Here is a 15,109-nt window from a genome sequence, read left to right as displayed (position 1 = left end):
ACCTTTTTCTGGAGGCTGGGAGGATTTGTGGCTGGTGCTGCCGCCATTGTTGAAGGTGGGCCCTAGTTTAGCATGTGGAGATCTGAGTGACAAAAAAGACGGAGTGCCAGATTCTTCCCCTCACTGCATTAATGCAGTACATTTCTACAGAAAGTGCAAATAACTTAGACCACTACACAATAAGATGAAGAGTGTCAGAGGCGGGAAATAAACTCGACAACATTCCAAGAGCCTGACATTGCAGTGAAATTTCTAGGGACTGGAGCATGCTGGGATATCCTTCATAGAGAAGATGGACAACTGATACCTCATACTCCTAAGAGATATAGGAGCATCTTAGTTTTATTTTTATGGAGATACAAAAATTTTCTTCTTACCACACAGTGTTGTAAAAAACAATACTGAAAGACCTTGTACATTTTTCCATTTCCCACAATGGAAACATTTTGCAAAAGTCATGACCAGGATATAGACATTGCTACAGTCAAGATACAGAGCATGTAACTCATCACAAAGATTCTTCATGTTCTTTGATAACCACTCACTCTCCCCTTCCCTGTCCTGAACCACTAGCAACCAGGAGTCTGTTCTCTAATCCCTCTTTCCCCCAAAGTTTATTTATTTATTTCTCCCATGAGAGACAGTCAGCCAGCAAGACAGAATGACACAGAGAAGCACACTCAAAAGAAGGTGCAATCCACCTCTAGCCCAGCTAGTCAAGACCATAGACACATACACACACATAGTGTACATAGTGGGACTGGAAACTGGGACCCTCCCACGCGCTGTCATTGGCACATTATCACAGCCAACTGTCCTCCTTTTTTTATAATTTTGCATTTCAAAAGTTAATATATAAATATTGGGTTGTCAGAAAAGTCATGATGCATTTTTGCATAGAAAAACCAAAACAAATATGGCATGACTTTTTTGATGACCCAATAGAATTGTAAATTATGTAACCTTTTGGGATTGGATTTTTAAAAATGTATTTATTATTATCATAATCTTGTTTATATTACATTGAACCACATATAACTTTACAGGGTATTACATTTCTTTTTCCAGAAGGAATACCATGCATATCAGTCAATAGGGACTGAATTTTTTTTCATCACTCAGGATACTTTTCTAAGGAGTCATTCAGTTTGTGTGTATTTGTAGTTTTTTCTTTTTTATTCCTAAGTCATGTTCTGTGACATGAATGTATGGGAGATTGTTTAACTGCTCACCCATTGAGAGATCTGTAGACTGTTTCCATTTTTTGATGACTACCAATAACTGTTAGGAGATTCATGTGCAGGATTTCGTCTGAACATTGATCTCCATTTCCCTGGGATCAATGTAAGGGACTGCATTGTTGGCTATTGTAGATGCATGTCGAATTTTCAAGAAACTGCCAACTCTTTTCCAGGGTGGCTGTACCATTTTACATTCCCATTAATAATGGGTGAGTGATACAGTTTCTCTGTATCCTCAACAGAATTTGGTATTGGCACTGTTTTTTTTTTTTTCCTTCTGATTGGACTGTAATAATAACTCATTGTGTTTAAAATTTGCATTTCTCTAATGGGTAACAATGTTGAATATCTTCTCATGGGCTTATTTGCCATGTGTCTATCCTCTTTGGAGAAATAAGAAACATTTTTAATAAACCACGTGCTAAAAGAATATAGGAACGTGGCAGGCAGCAGACGATGCTCATGTTATTTTTAGATACATGTAAATTCTGGAGCCTGATGTGTGCTACAAAAAGAAGCCCTATTTAATTGCAAACAAGAGTACAAACAAGTTTCAATAACTGAGGCTGAAATGGTTGAGATTAAATGAGAACAACTCAAGTTCGAAATACATCTCTCTTCCCCTTATTTTTATGCTTTTCTTTTTATGGATATTTTTAAAAAGTGTGGCCAGATGTCCACCAGATGGCAACATTTCTTTATAAAAGCTCAGATTTAGAAACTATACCTCAGCTACATCAAGGTGGATTCTTGAGAGGCACGCAGCTAGAGTCTAGTCAAAACCCGCCAAAGTGCGGCCCATTCTGCTGAGTTTCAGCGGCATCTTTAGGTGGAGGAAGCTTTATGCACAAGATCCTTCTGGGACCTCTTACCAGGAGACTTGCTTGTATGTGTCAGTTTGTCTGTGTGCATGCTCTATGTGGGATTCAGTGCTTCATACCATGAAAAGTCTGTAATCCTAAGGACTAAGTGCTAGCACCCCAGGAATACTCGCAGGCTGTTTCTTCATCTGTAGACTGTCATGTGTATATTAGTACCAACCTCATGTACTAATGTATGTGTGGAATTAGATAATACGTGACTATATTGTACCTAATGCCAATGTGTGTCCTGGGACAAAGTAAGCACTTAATACATGATAGCTCTTACTGTGTTATTCCCATAAGGATGCTTATCCCCACTCTCTCTGACCCAGGACTGTACCCTTTGCCAGCCTCGGTCCTGGGCAGCCTTCCAGGCATCACCTCATCAGTGAGCCACATGGATCATCTCAAGATGGCTGACTTCCTTTCAGGTTATAAACCATGGCTCCTGGCAAATATGCTACCTTGATATCCTTCCTCTCAACTATGTCTGCACAAGATGGAGTCCCTCTGCTATTGCCTTGTCTGATTGCACAGGCAGGCCATGAAGATGGAGAGGGAGGAAGCTTCTGGATGGAATGCACATGCCAGAAAACCAGCCCCTTCCTGACACACTGTACTGAATTTAATTACACCTGGTTCCGTTGCCTTTCCTAATCTGCTGAAACATGTGCATTGTGAAGTGTCACCATCATACATTCCAGCCTCCCAGGTGGGATAGATCCAAGTGCTCTCCTGGCTTGGAGCTTGGCATAGTATGAATATAACTCAAATTTGTCCGGCGAGGAGATCGACTCCATCCTAGTGCCTGTGATTCATCCAGGGGGGAATATTAATACAGCAAGACCAGCCAGCTCCCCCTACTGTATTTATCTTCTTCCCTCTTCCCTCCTGGCTCAGGCCACCAGATGCTTCATTTTCCTTCATAAAAGCTTACAATATTTGGGTATTATAAAACATGTTTTCAGAATATTGTCAATTAATATTATTATTATCCAATGACATTGCTTTTCAGCTTTTCTCCATTTCATGTGGGAGGTTTGGGGTGGCGGTGGGGTACCAGGGATATGGTGAGAATTAGAAAATATACCTTTGTCATGGAGGGAATAAAAATAGTTTCTTGATCTTTGCAGATAGCAAGACAAATTTTCATATTTTAAGTAAGTCCATGTGAAAGATTGGTAAATGAGCAGGTATTAAAATGTGGCCACTTACATAACCATTAGTAATGAGTGAGTGAAACAGTTTCTCTGCATCCTCAACAGAATTTGGTTGTCATACTTTCTTTTGTTATTTCTTTTCTTTTCAGAGAGCTTTTTCCGATAGGGTGTGTGTACTCGCTGGAGAGACAGAGATAGACAGAAAGTGAGAAATCACTCCCCAGGGGGTGGTGGCCATGCCACAATCCCTTCTCCATTCTTCTCCCCGTATTTTGAGCACTCACATACATACATGCACCTGGCCTGAGCTTCAAGCCTCCTGATCAAGGACTTGAATTGCAGTCAGCCATGTGGGAGTCCAGCAAAGTAACCATTATGCCATCTGCTGGTCCTGGTGGTCATGCTTTCTCACATGCATATGGTCCAGCTCAATTCACAAACTACAGGATTTCACTGGCTTTTTACATGAATCTTGTATGGTAGGCAGGGTCATTTCTGACGTTTCCTGCAACTGATGTTCAGAAAGCTAAGACGACGTGGCTCACTCAATGAATATTTACTTAGCACATACCCTGTGCCAGACAATGTGTGAGCAGTGAAGGAAAGCCCTGCTCTTGGGCAATTTGCGTTCTAGTGGGAAACATGCACACACCCCCAGATAAAATGTATATTATGCCAGATAGTAAGAAGTGACATGGTGGTAATATCATGGAGAATTAGAAAGGGGATTGTGTGTAGGTGTGTGTTGGAGGCAGCGCTGTTGCGGTTTTAAATGCGGCAGTTAGTGACCATCTAACTAAGAGGATGATATTTTAGTAAAGACCTGAAGAAGGTGAGGGAGAAAGCCATGAGGATCTCTAAAGGGCATTCTGGGAGGAGGCAAGGGCAAGATCAAGAACTTGGAGGAAAAAACACACTAGAGTAGCGAAAACAATGGGAGAGCCAGAGGTAACGTTTGGCGGGGTTAGACGGAAGAGCCTGTGAAGACTTGCAGGCCAACACATGGTTTCGAGGAGGAGTGCATGATCTGATCTAGATCCTTAAAGGGTAACACAACCCATTGTGTTAAAAGGGCAAGGTCAGAAGCAGAAAGACCAATTAAAAGGCTATTTGAGGAACCAGCAGTTGGCATAATAGCTGCGTTGCTGGACTCCCATGTAGTCGACTATAGTTCGAGTACTAACCCGGTGGCTTAAACTCACACTGGGTGTGTGTGCACGCATGCCCAAGATCATGAGAGGAGAATGGAGGAGAAAAGATTGCGGTGTGGCCACCCCCCCCCTCCGGGGGGGTAATTTCTCACTTTCTGTCTCTCTGTCTCTCTTTCTGTCTTTCTGGTGAGTGCATGTGCCCTATAGCAAAAAACTCTCAAAAAAAACAAAACAAAACAAAACAAAAAAAAACAGAGGCTATTTGATAGTCCAGGAAAGATGTGGTTGGCTTGGACTAGGGTGGCAGTGGCAGAGGTAGAACCAGTGGCAGTGGCTGAATCTAGAGCCAATAAGATTTGCAAATAGATTAACTGAGATATAAGAGAAAGAAGTCAAAGGTGACACTAACCCTTAAGGATTAGAGACATGAAGAATCAAAGAAGGGAGAAGGACCATCTAATGAAGGAGGAAGAAAACCAAGATAGCATGATTTCCTCAAAACTCAGTGAAGACAGTGTTTCACAGAGAGGGACTGATCAACTGAGCCAGAAGCTACTGGCAGTTCATGCCAAGTGAGGACTTTTGAAACGGCCCTTGGATGTCGCCAACCAGGTAGGTCTCCCCAGGAGTTCTCTCTCATAGTGGTCTGATTTTGCCATTAAAAAATTCTATTTTTTCTTTGTGATAACATCTGCCTCTTTCATTAGACCATGTAGGAATCACCATGTAGAGATCATGACTGTTTGAGTCTTAGTGCCTGGCACATGTTAGGAATGGAATGTATTTTGGCGTGTGTGTGTGTGTGTGTGTGTGTGTGTGTGTTTTGGCCATACAGCATCCATTCCCGCCTTTCTAATGGCGTCCCAAATCACCTCGGGGAATTACTTCTCTCCTATTGTGTGGTTTTTGATGGAATAGAAAAATCAGTGTGTGTCTCCTATTATCGAAGCCAAAGGGGACGATGCTGGACTCTACACCAGGGGGCAGGCTCCATCCATCAGAGGCTCCTGAGTTACCCAAGCACAACAGGAGGGGCCGAGTCCCAGCATCTCTGTCCTGACCAGACCCTTCTTGGTGGGAGGCCATTGTCATGGTTCCAGGCTCCCAGGCCTTGGTGCCCCTTTGATTTCTGCCATCACTAAGTCTGCTCCCTCAGCCTCTCTTTTTTCTCTGAACTCCCAACATCTTCCAGCAAATCCCCTTTTGTTTAAGTTAACCAGAGCCAATTCTTATTCCTTTCAACTAAAACAAACCTCAACACTTAAGCACTCAATAAATATTTGCCGAATGAGAGGAAAAGAATGGTTTTCATTTTACACATAGAAAGTCTGAAATTCAGAAAGGCTTAGCCACTTGGCTAAGGCCACACGCTTCCATGTTTTATTGATTCTTTGATGCGCCCTTTTGTATTCTCAGATCTCTAAAATCAGGATGCAGTTTACAGTGGATGGCATCTTACAGCTAATTGGCAGTTTCTGTGTTTAGTGGTATTGGGTCACTGGGAAAGTCACAACTCATTTGTACATAGAAAAACATGGCATGACTCTCCCAACAACCTAATATATAGAACAACACTGTGTTTAGCTTAGATTCAGTGGACCATGGTAGTAAATACCGGAGTCAAGATTCAAACGTGTCTCAAAAGTCTATGCACCTTTGCTTTCCAAGAACTTTCTTATTCAGTTGAAAAAAATTAATCACCAAAAAACATCCTCACAAATCCCGTTCTGATATGGAGTAGGTTTGGAAAGGAGAGATGGGAAGACTAGTTCTAGATAGTGGCTCTGAGCTGAATGTGAACCTGGAGTGAGGCCTGAGGCTAAGGTTTGGTGAGGATGCTTGCTCAGTATCTCCCTTTTGGCCTTTCCCTTCCCCTTCTCTGTATTCCTCCAAGGTTCTCTTGTGTTCCATGTTATAATGGTCTGCTGTAATGTGTCTTCTGGCAAATTCCCCCCTCCACCTTCTGTTCTTCCCTCCCAATAAGCTTGGTAAACAGAAATCCCTCTGGGAACCATAAACAAATGATAAGGTATACAGGTGGAAGGGAGAGTGGCTAGATACAGCTGGGGGGCAGGTGAGATGGGGGGTTATTCCTTTTTTTTTCTTTTTTGGAGAGATTTTTGCTATAGGATGTGTACACTCACCAGAGAGCCAAAGAGAGTGAGAGAAACAGAAAGGGAGAAATCACCTCCCCGGGGGCGGGGGGGGGGTGGTGGCCACACCACAATCCCTTCTCCTCCATTCTCCTCTTGGGATTTTGAGCATGCATGCACACACACCCAGCGTGAGTTTTAAGTCACCATGTCTGAGACCTGAACTACAAGATGGCCATGTGGAATCCAGTGCCTTAACCACTACACCACCTCCTGGCCCCTATTCAACTCATTTGCACTAAGTGCTCACCAGGTTTCACTCTAGGCATTGGGGATAGAGCAGTGAAGTCAAAACGGTGTGCCCACCTCCAGGGGCTTGCATTTTTATAAGAGCAGATGAACCATAAGCAAATAAACAAATGTTTAAATATGTGTGTACACACCCCTACAGAAAACAATGTAGGGTGGTATAAGAATCATGACAAAAAAGGCCAGAAAGGCATAGAGAGTTGAGAGGGCGTAGATACTGCTCATGCAAATAAATGGCTAGGGAAGGCTTCTTCCATAAGACAATGAGTTAATGGGGATCTGGAAGGAGTGCGGGACAGATCCTTGTGAATCTTCAGGTGGAAAGTGTCACAGGCAAGGCACAGCAGGTGCAAGGTCTGGAGGAGGAACCACACTTGGCATGCATGAAGAGGAGGATGTCTGCAGAGGAGTGCATGTGTGTGTGTGTGTGTGGGGGGGGGCGGAGGGTGCACTGTTGTGGCAGGTGCAGGTGGGGAGCGATGCTGGGCCAGAACAAGCCTTTCAGTGTTATAAGGATTTTGGATTTTGTTCCAAGTGGATGGGAAACTTTGGAAAAATCTGACGGAAGGAGAGGTAGTTAGGGCATGATCTCTGAGAAGCTAGAACACTGCCCTGAATACAATTCTCTCACGTCCCTAAAATTTTCATTTCCAAATCATTTATACTAAGCAGGAATCTGCTCTAATGAATAAATATGATCTTTTTTCTGGTGTTGAACACAAAGCGGTCCCTCACTTAGAACAGATATAATAAAGCGATTGTTTATTTTGACAGAAACAGGCTGCAGAAGGTTACTCCCGCCACTCCGCTTTTGGTTGTCAAGGAGACACCTCTGGAAACCTCTTCTTTTGTGTCTAAATGTCACTGTCTAGCACTTAGGTTTTTTTTATGTTCTCTTTTTATTATGTTATTGTAAAGTTCACCCTGTGATGTTACTCAGGAGTTAACAGTTTCATCACTGATGAATCTCTTCATTGCAAACTACTTTTTTTTTTTTTTTTAAGTTTTTGCCAGAGGGAACTTGAGCTAGGGGGAAGAGGAGAAAAAGTGTCCCCTTGGGGAATGACCATGCTTCACTCCCTTCTCCATTCTCCTCTTGGAATTTTGGGCATGCATGCACATGTGCCCAGCATGTTTTTCAAACCACCAGGTCCAGGACTTGAACCATGCAGTTAGCCATGTGGGATCTAGCCATCCTAAACACTAAGCCAAGGGCTGCCTCAGCAAACTACCTTCTTTGCTATTCTGATTTTCATCCTTCCTAGGCTGGTTTTAAGGAAGCAGCAGCAACTGAAAATAATCATGCATGTCTCTAGAAAGTTTCTCAGGGTCTAATAGGCTGAAAGACGTAGTTTCATTATGAGAAGCTGATGGCAAAGTGGTGAAGTGATGGATCCAGCTACAGAGAAATGTACGGTGCTGGGTTGTTTTCAGTATAGCACGTTGTTTCAACTGCCAACAATCAGGGTAGATATTGCTATGTTAATTTTGTAGAGAGGGGACTTGAGACTCAGTGGTAAGGGGTAGTTGGTAGCCCTGGAACTAACATCTTTTAGGTTTTGGTGTTCTTCCTATAACACTGCACTTCAACGATACAAGCAGGAGGTGGTAGATTACTTAACCCACTCATTCATTTATTCAACGAGCTTTTATGTGAGTGCTTTCTGTGAGCTGGTCACTGTCGAAGACACCGGGAACACCAATGTGAATACAACGAGCTCCTCACCCTGTTTATGCACCTCCACACTCACATAGCCATTACTCTTGGCTGTCAGGGGATGCAGATGCAGAATCCATTATTGATCAGAGTTGGCCCTTTAGATGAGAATCTGTGCGCTATTTCTGGCTTAAGTGTGCATGGTTCAGAGATTGAGAGAGCTGACTTTAATCAATTCTCTCTCTGAAAGGAAATGGAGGGTTTTCAATAAACTCTAGAAGTAAAAGACCTGTGAAGACTGATCTGCAGATTAAGATGGCCATGGATATTGTTGGCCAGATCTCCTCTCAAAGTGTTGCTTCACAAACAATTCTGGGGAGTGGAATGTGTTTCTCCCAGTATGTTTAAAATATGTGTCTTAAATCATGATGTCTCTATGCCCTAATGCACAGTTAAGAGTAAATGAGGTTACCTTGCCATCGCTTGTTTTCAGCATAGGGAAGGAAACAGGTTGATTCTGCAAACTTTGCACATTGCTTATTACAGGAGCAAGACTTTGCTCTTAGTATGGGAGGACTTTAGGGCTTCTATCTGCTAGCAATTTGCTTATTTATTTATTTACTTTTTTTTTTTAAAGAGGGTTTTGCTATTTTGCCCAGGTTGGCCTTGAATTTGTGATTCTCCTGCATCAGCCTCCCAAGTAGCTGGGACTACAGGTGTGTGCCCTTGAGCCTGCCTATGCAATTTTTCCTTTTCTTTCTTTCTTTTTCTTCCTTCCTTCCTTCCTTTCTTTCTCTTTCTTTCTCTTTTCTTTCTTTCTCTTTTCTTTCTTTCTTTCTTTCTTTCTTTCTTTCTTTCTTTCTTTCTTTCTTTCTTTCTTTCTTTCTTTCTTTTTTAATTTGCCAGAGGGCATATGTCAGAAAGTGAGTGAGAGAGAGGGAGAGTGAGTGAGAGAGAGGGAGAGACAATTTGCTTATTTATTTATTTACTTTTTTTTTTTAAAGAGGGTTTTGCTATTTTGCCCAGGTTGGCCTTGAATTTGTGATTCTCCTGCATCAGCCTCCCAAGTAGCTGGGACTACAGGTGTGTGCCCTTGAGCCTGCCTATGCAATTTTTCCTTTTCTTTCTTTCTTTTTCTTCCTTCCTTCCTTCCTTTCTTTCTCTTTCTTTCTCTTTTCTTTCTTTCTCTTTTCTTTCTTTCTTTCTTTCTTTCTTTCTTTCTTTCTTTCTTTCTTTCTTTCTTTCTTTCTTTCTTTCTTTCTTTCTTTCTTTCTTTCTTTCTTTCTTTCTTTCTTTTTTAATTTGCCAGAGGGCATATGTCCTTACTTGGGCAGGGGAGACAGAAAGTGAGTGAGAGAGAGGGAGAGATGGAGAAATCATCCATCAAGGGGGATAATAACATAGGGGATGTCCCTTCTCCTCCATTCTCCTCTTTGGATTTTGGGCATGTGCACACTCTGTATGTTTTCAAAGCTGCGGGGTCCAGGACTCAAACTGTGCAGTCAGCCATGTGGGATCCAGCTGCCTTAACCAGCACATCACCTGGCTGGCTCTACAATTTGCTTTTAACAAACATGTTTAACAAAGGAGAGAATAGAGTTTTTTCATCAAAATATCCTTCTGAGAGCTCTGTCAGTACCCAACACATTGAAGGGGGAGTTACACTATCTGGACTTCTGTCTGCGCATCTTAATTATTCAAGTCTTCCAGAGCTCACCGAAATCAGACAAAGAGAAAATGATTGAAATGTATTATGATGATTAGACAGACCAAATAAGAATGTGCCCACTATACATAGCTCACACTGCATTATCTGATTTTAGCTTCTGCTTTTAAATCTGAAATGTCTGGATATGTGTGTTATCAGGAGCAGTTTCTCTCCTCTCTGCTGTGTCTTTTTGTGAGTGGCCCCATTAGCAGTTTAAGATGGTGCTAACAGGCACTTGTTACAGGTTTGGGGGCATTTCTGAATTTTGTCTATAAAGCGAGGCTGCTACTTGGGGACTGATTTTTGAAAATTGATTTGCATAAGAACCCAGGACATTTTGGAAGACAGGGGGTTAAAATTACAAACTCAACTCCCTATGGACTGTGAGGTCAAGCTGCCCAGGAAGGGTAGAAAGGCTTCCATTCAGCAACATGGACAGGGAAGGGCTAGGAGTTTCCTGAAATAAAGTCGGTCTTACAGATAGGGGACATCTAGGTTGTTTGTTTGTTTGTTTATTTGTTTGTTTTGGAGAGGTTTTCGCTATAGGGCGCGTGCGCTCGCCAGAAAGACGGAGAGAGACAGAGAGACAGAAAGCGAGAAATCACCCCCCCAAGAGGGGATGGTCACGCTGCAATCCCTTCTCCTCCATTCTCCTCTCGGGATCTTGGGCATGCACTCACACGCGCCCGGCGTGAGTTTTAAGCCACCGAGTCCAAGACGTGAACCGTGGTCGACTACGTGGGAGTCCAGCTAATTGCTGGTTCCCAAGGGACATCTAGGTTGTTGACCTGAGGTTAAGACTTTAAAGTTTGCGGGACCAGCAGATGGCATAACAGTTACATTGCTGGACTCCCACATAGTTGACTGTGGTTTGAGTCCCAGACCCAGTGGCTTAAAACTGACGCTGAGTGTGTGTGCATGTGTGCCAAGATCTTGAGAGGAGAATGGAGGAGGTAGGTATGATTTCTCGCTTTCTGTCTCTCTGTCTCCCTCTGTCTCTCTGGCAAAAGCATGCACCCTATAGCAAAAATCTCTCTTAAATAAAGTTTGCAAGGTAGGCCTGGTCCTGACACAATGCATCATTCATATGAGGGCCTGATACAGTGAAAAGAATGAAGAGAAGCATGCATGAGAATGAGGGTATTATTTGAAGGACTTGTAACCTCAGAGTCCAAGTGAGGATGCAAGCATGGGAAGGACCAGTCAGAATTAGCCCCCTCCCCCACCCCATGGTGACACCAGGTAGACGACCCAGCAGCCCTAACCCATTAAACCACTTCTCTTTCAGTTTGGTGTGGAGAGTAGGTCTGAACATTGCTGCAGTTGCAGAGAGATGGTTGGACTAGTTAGAGTTGCAAATTACCAAGAAACCACGGCTTGCTAATGGGGCATAAAGGTATTTGAGTATTCAAGTAAAAATAAAGGCAATAAGGTCATATTTGTACTCTGAGTTTATGGGAGTAGTTGTTAGGAGTATCTAGCTATAAAACACAGGGAAAAGCAATATTTAAAAAGTTCTTCTTATGGATAAAACCAGTAACTCTATGATAACACATAGGGCAGGCAGGATCATGGCCTTGCAAAGAGATTCCTGTGTCAGTTATCTTACATGGCAAGAAGGACTTTGCAGGTGTGATTACATTAGGGTTATTTAATCCCTAACTGGGGAATTATCCTAGATTCTCTGGTGGGCCCAGTCTAATTATAATTCTAAATAATCTTGGAATAATTATAACATGTCAACTTGCTGACTTCAAAATGGAGGAAGGGGCAAGAGCTTTGTAGGGTAGGAGGCCTCTAGAAACTGAAGAAGGCCAAGAACGGGATTCTCCTTGATCTGGAAAGATCAGTAGCCCTGCTCTTACCTTGGCGTTAGTTGAATGAAATCTGTGCCCGATTTCTCACCCACAGATCTCTGTGTAAGCAGTTAAGTTGGTGGTTATTTGTTTCAGCAGTAGTAGAAACTACCACACCGTATCAAGTGTAGGTAAAACAAAAACCTCAGTCAAGTTTTCAAAGCATTAAAAAGATTAAAAAGACTCAAGTGTTGTTTATAATTGAATTTGTTATTATATTCATATAGAACATAATTGTAATATTTGAATATTTTTAATTGTTGTATTAAATCTTTTAAAAGAATATGCAATTTTCATGATTATCATATAAGGAAAATCAAATTTAAAATGAACATTCTGCTGTCTTAAGTTTTGGTTCCATAGTTCTTTTTTTTAAAAAAAAATTGTTTATTTAATTTTATTTATTAGTATTTTAAAATTTTTTCTATAGGGTGTGTGTGCTCACCAGAGTGACACAGAGAGAGGAAAAGTGGGAAAGCAAGCCACCAGACCCAGGACTTGACCCATGGTTGACCATGTGGGAGTCTAGCACCTTAACCACCACACTACTTGCTGGCCCCAATTCCATATTTCTTTATTAAATCAAGCAGCTTATTTATTTAAGAAAGATTTTTTGCTATAGGGCACATGTGCTCCCTGAGACAGAGACAGAGAGACAGAAAATAAGAAATCACCCCCAGAGGGGATAACTACATTGTAATCGCTTCTCCCTTATTCTCCTCTCATGATCTTAGGCATGCATGCACACAAGCCCTGAGTGAGTTTAAGCTACTAGGTCCAAGACTCAAACTGTGTTCAACTACATGGGAGTCCAGCAACATAACCATTATGCCATCTGCTAGTCCTAGATTGTCATTTATATAGAGCAGACTCCATATAAGTCCATATAAGTAGGAGCAGATGACTGATCACCCATGTGGTTCCTTCTTCAACTCTAATCAGCCTTTGATCCTGTTATTGCTTCCTCCACAATGGGCCTTACCTCTGTTCCTCCTTTCCCTGTCACTAGTTCAGGTTTCATATTTTATACCTGAACAGAGGAGCTAGAAATCTAACTGGCCACTGTGGTTCTTGCCTTCCTCTCACTGATCTGTCCTACACATGCCCAGATTCACTTCTCTGAAAGTCCTTCTCCACCATGCTGCCTTCCTGTAAGAAAACATTCCACCTTTGTCATAGGCACTGTAGAGGTTCTCAGCCATTGGCAGGACCTGCTTAGCAGGAAGGGGGTTGCAAGTGGCTTATATGTATCCAGTAATAATGCTTAAGACCTGTAAGTTATTTCCTTTTATATTTTAAATTTGGGGGCAGATTTACTCACATACATTCATTTCATAAACATTTATTAGGCTCCTTGCACTAGTCTATGTACTGGGAGCAGAAGAGTAAATGAGAAAGATAAGACCACATTCTACTGTGGGGAGAGAGGTCATGCTCAATGTCATAAGCCAGAAATAGACCACAAATGCTCCACAAAAAAAGTAAGACAGAGTGACGTGATAGACAGACTGCGTGGCTGCTTTGGACTGAATGATCACATCCTTGGGGAGGAAGTGACATTTGAACTATTATCTGTGATTTTTTTAGAGTGCTTCAGAGAGAGACCAGTGCAAGGGTCCTTAGGTGGGTGTGATCTGGAAGTACTCAAGGAACAGGAAGAAGAGAGTGTGGCTGGAGGGTGTTCAGTAAACAAGGAAAGCAAGCCGTGGTCACATCTTTTTTGTTGTTGTTTTGATTTGTTTGTTTGTTTTGGAGAGATTTTCGCTATAGGACGCATGTGCTCGCCAGACAGAGAGACACAGAGACAGAAAGTGAGAAATCACCCCCCAGGGGGGATGGCTACATTGCAATCCCTTCTCCTCCATTCTCCTCTGGGGATCTTGGGCCCACACGCTCACGCTCGAGGTGTGAGCTTAAGCCACTGGGTCTGGGACTCGAACCACGGTCGACTACATGGGAGTCCAGTGACATGGTCATTACGCTAACTGCTGATCCGAGTGGTCACATCTTTTAGGTCTCAAAAACAGAATATGGAGGGTTTTTTTTTTTTTTTCTTTTTAAGGTGATAGAAACTTCCTAGCAGTTTAAATCAGGGGATTTACATACATGGGAAATTCAAAAAGTTCATGGAAGAATTTCCCTTCTTCTGTTCCTCTGTACTTTAGGAGATGTTCTTCCACAGTGGACCCAGATCCATGACACTTTACCATCAGACACACGTTTCACTAGATATACTACATTGCCAGAAGCCTGTTCTAAGAGGATAATTTACATTTTATTTTGCTCCAAACTTCATAAATCCTAAGACACTAATGAGTAATTGAAGAGTATATTGGTTAACCAATCCCCTAACGTAAGTGTCATTGCTTCTAATTTAGAAATAAGGGTACAGAGTTGTAACTTGCTCAGGATCACACAGCTATTTTATGTTGGTTTCTGGATTTCAATATAGGTCTGGTAGATTTCAGTGTATCCTCTTAATTATAGTTTCTGGGAACTGTCTCTCAAATGGCTCTAGCTTTGAAGCTAACAAGTTACCTATTTCATATGGAACATTCTGTTTTTATTTTACTTTCCTGTAAATAAATGTCCCCATATGAGTTTTTATGGTAATGGAAACTTTTAAATACATTTTTCATCCTCTTGTCCACTCCCTTGAAACAGTAAAATTGATAAATTGTTTTTGTTCGTCCCTTTTTAGAACACAGTTAATCTTTTTCTTATTTTGGATTTGCACTTCTGAATACTTGTTCTGTCTGATTCATGCCTTGAAATATTTTTTAATCTGAATATATTACTGTGCCTTCGGAAAAGGGGGCATTTTCTTAATAAAATTGAATAATGCAATTTCTATGATAAAGTTGCTTGATTCTTCTGAAATAAACACAATCTTTCATGTGTAACACATCATTGAACAACTTAATCACACAAATGTTCAAAACCAAGAGAGAATTTTATAAAGGCCAACTTAGTGAAAAACCTGAAAGGGTTTTAGAAATTAAAAAAAGAAACAAAAACACCCTTAAAATCCTCCTTGGGTCACATTTTGAACTGGCTTGTGCCTGAAAGAG

The sequence above is a fragment of the Tupaia chinensis genome, unplaced genomic scaffold (genome assembly GCF_000334495.1).
Source record: "Tupaia chinensis unplaced genomic scaffold, TupChi_1.0 Scaffold144529_1, whole genome shotgun sequence".
Lineage (NCBI taxonomy): Eukaryota > Metazoa > Chordata > Mammalia > Scandentia > Tupaiidae > Tupaia > Tupaia belangeri.
This window is presented reverse-complemented; position numbering follows the sequence as displayed.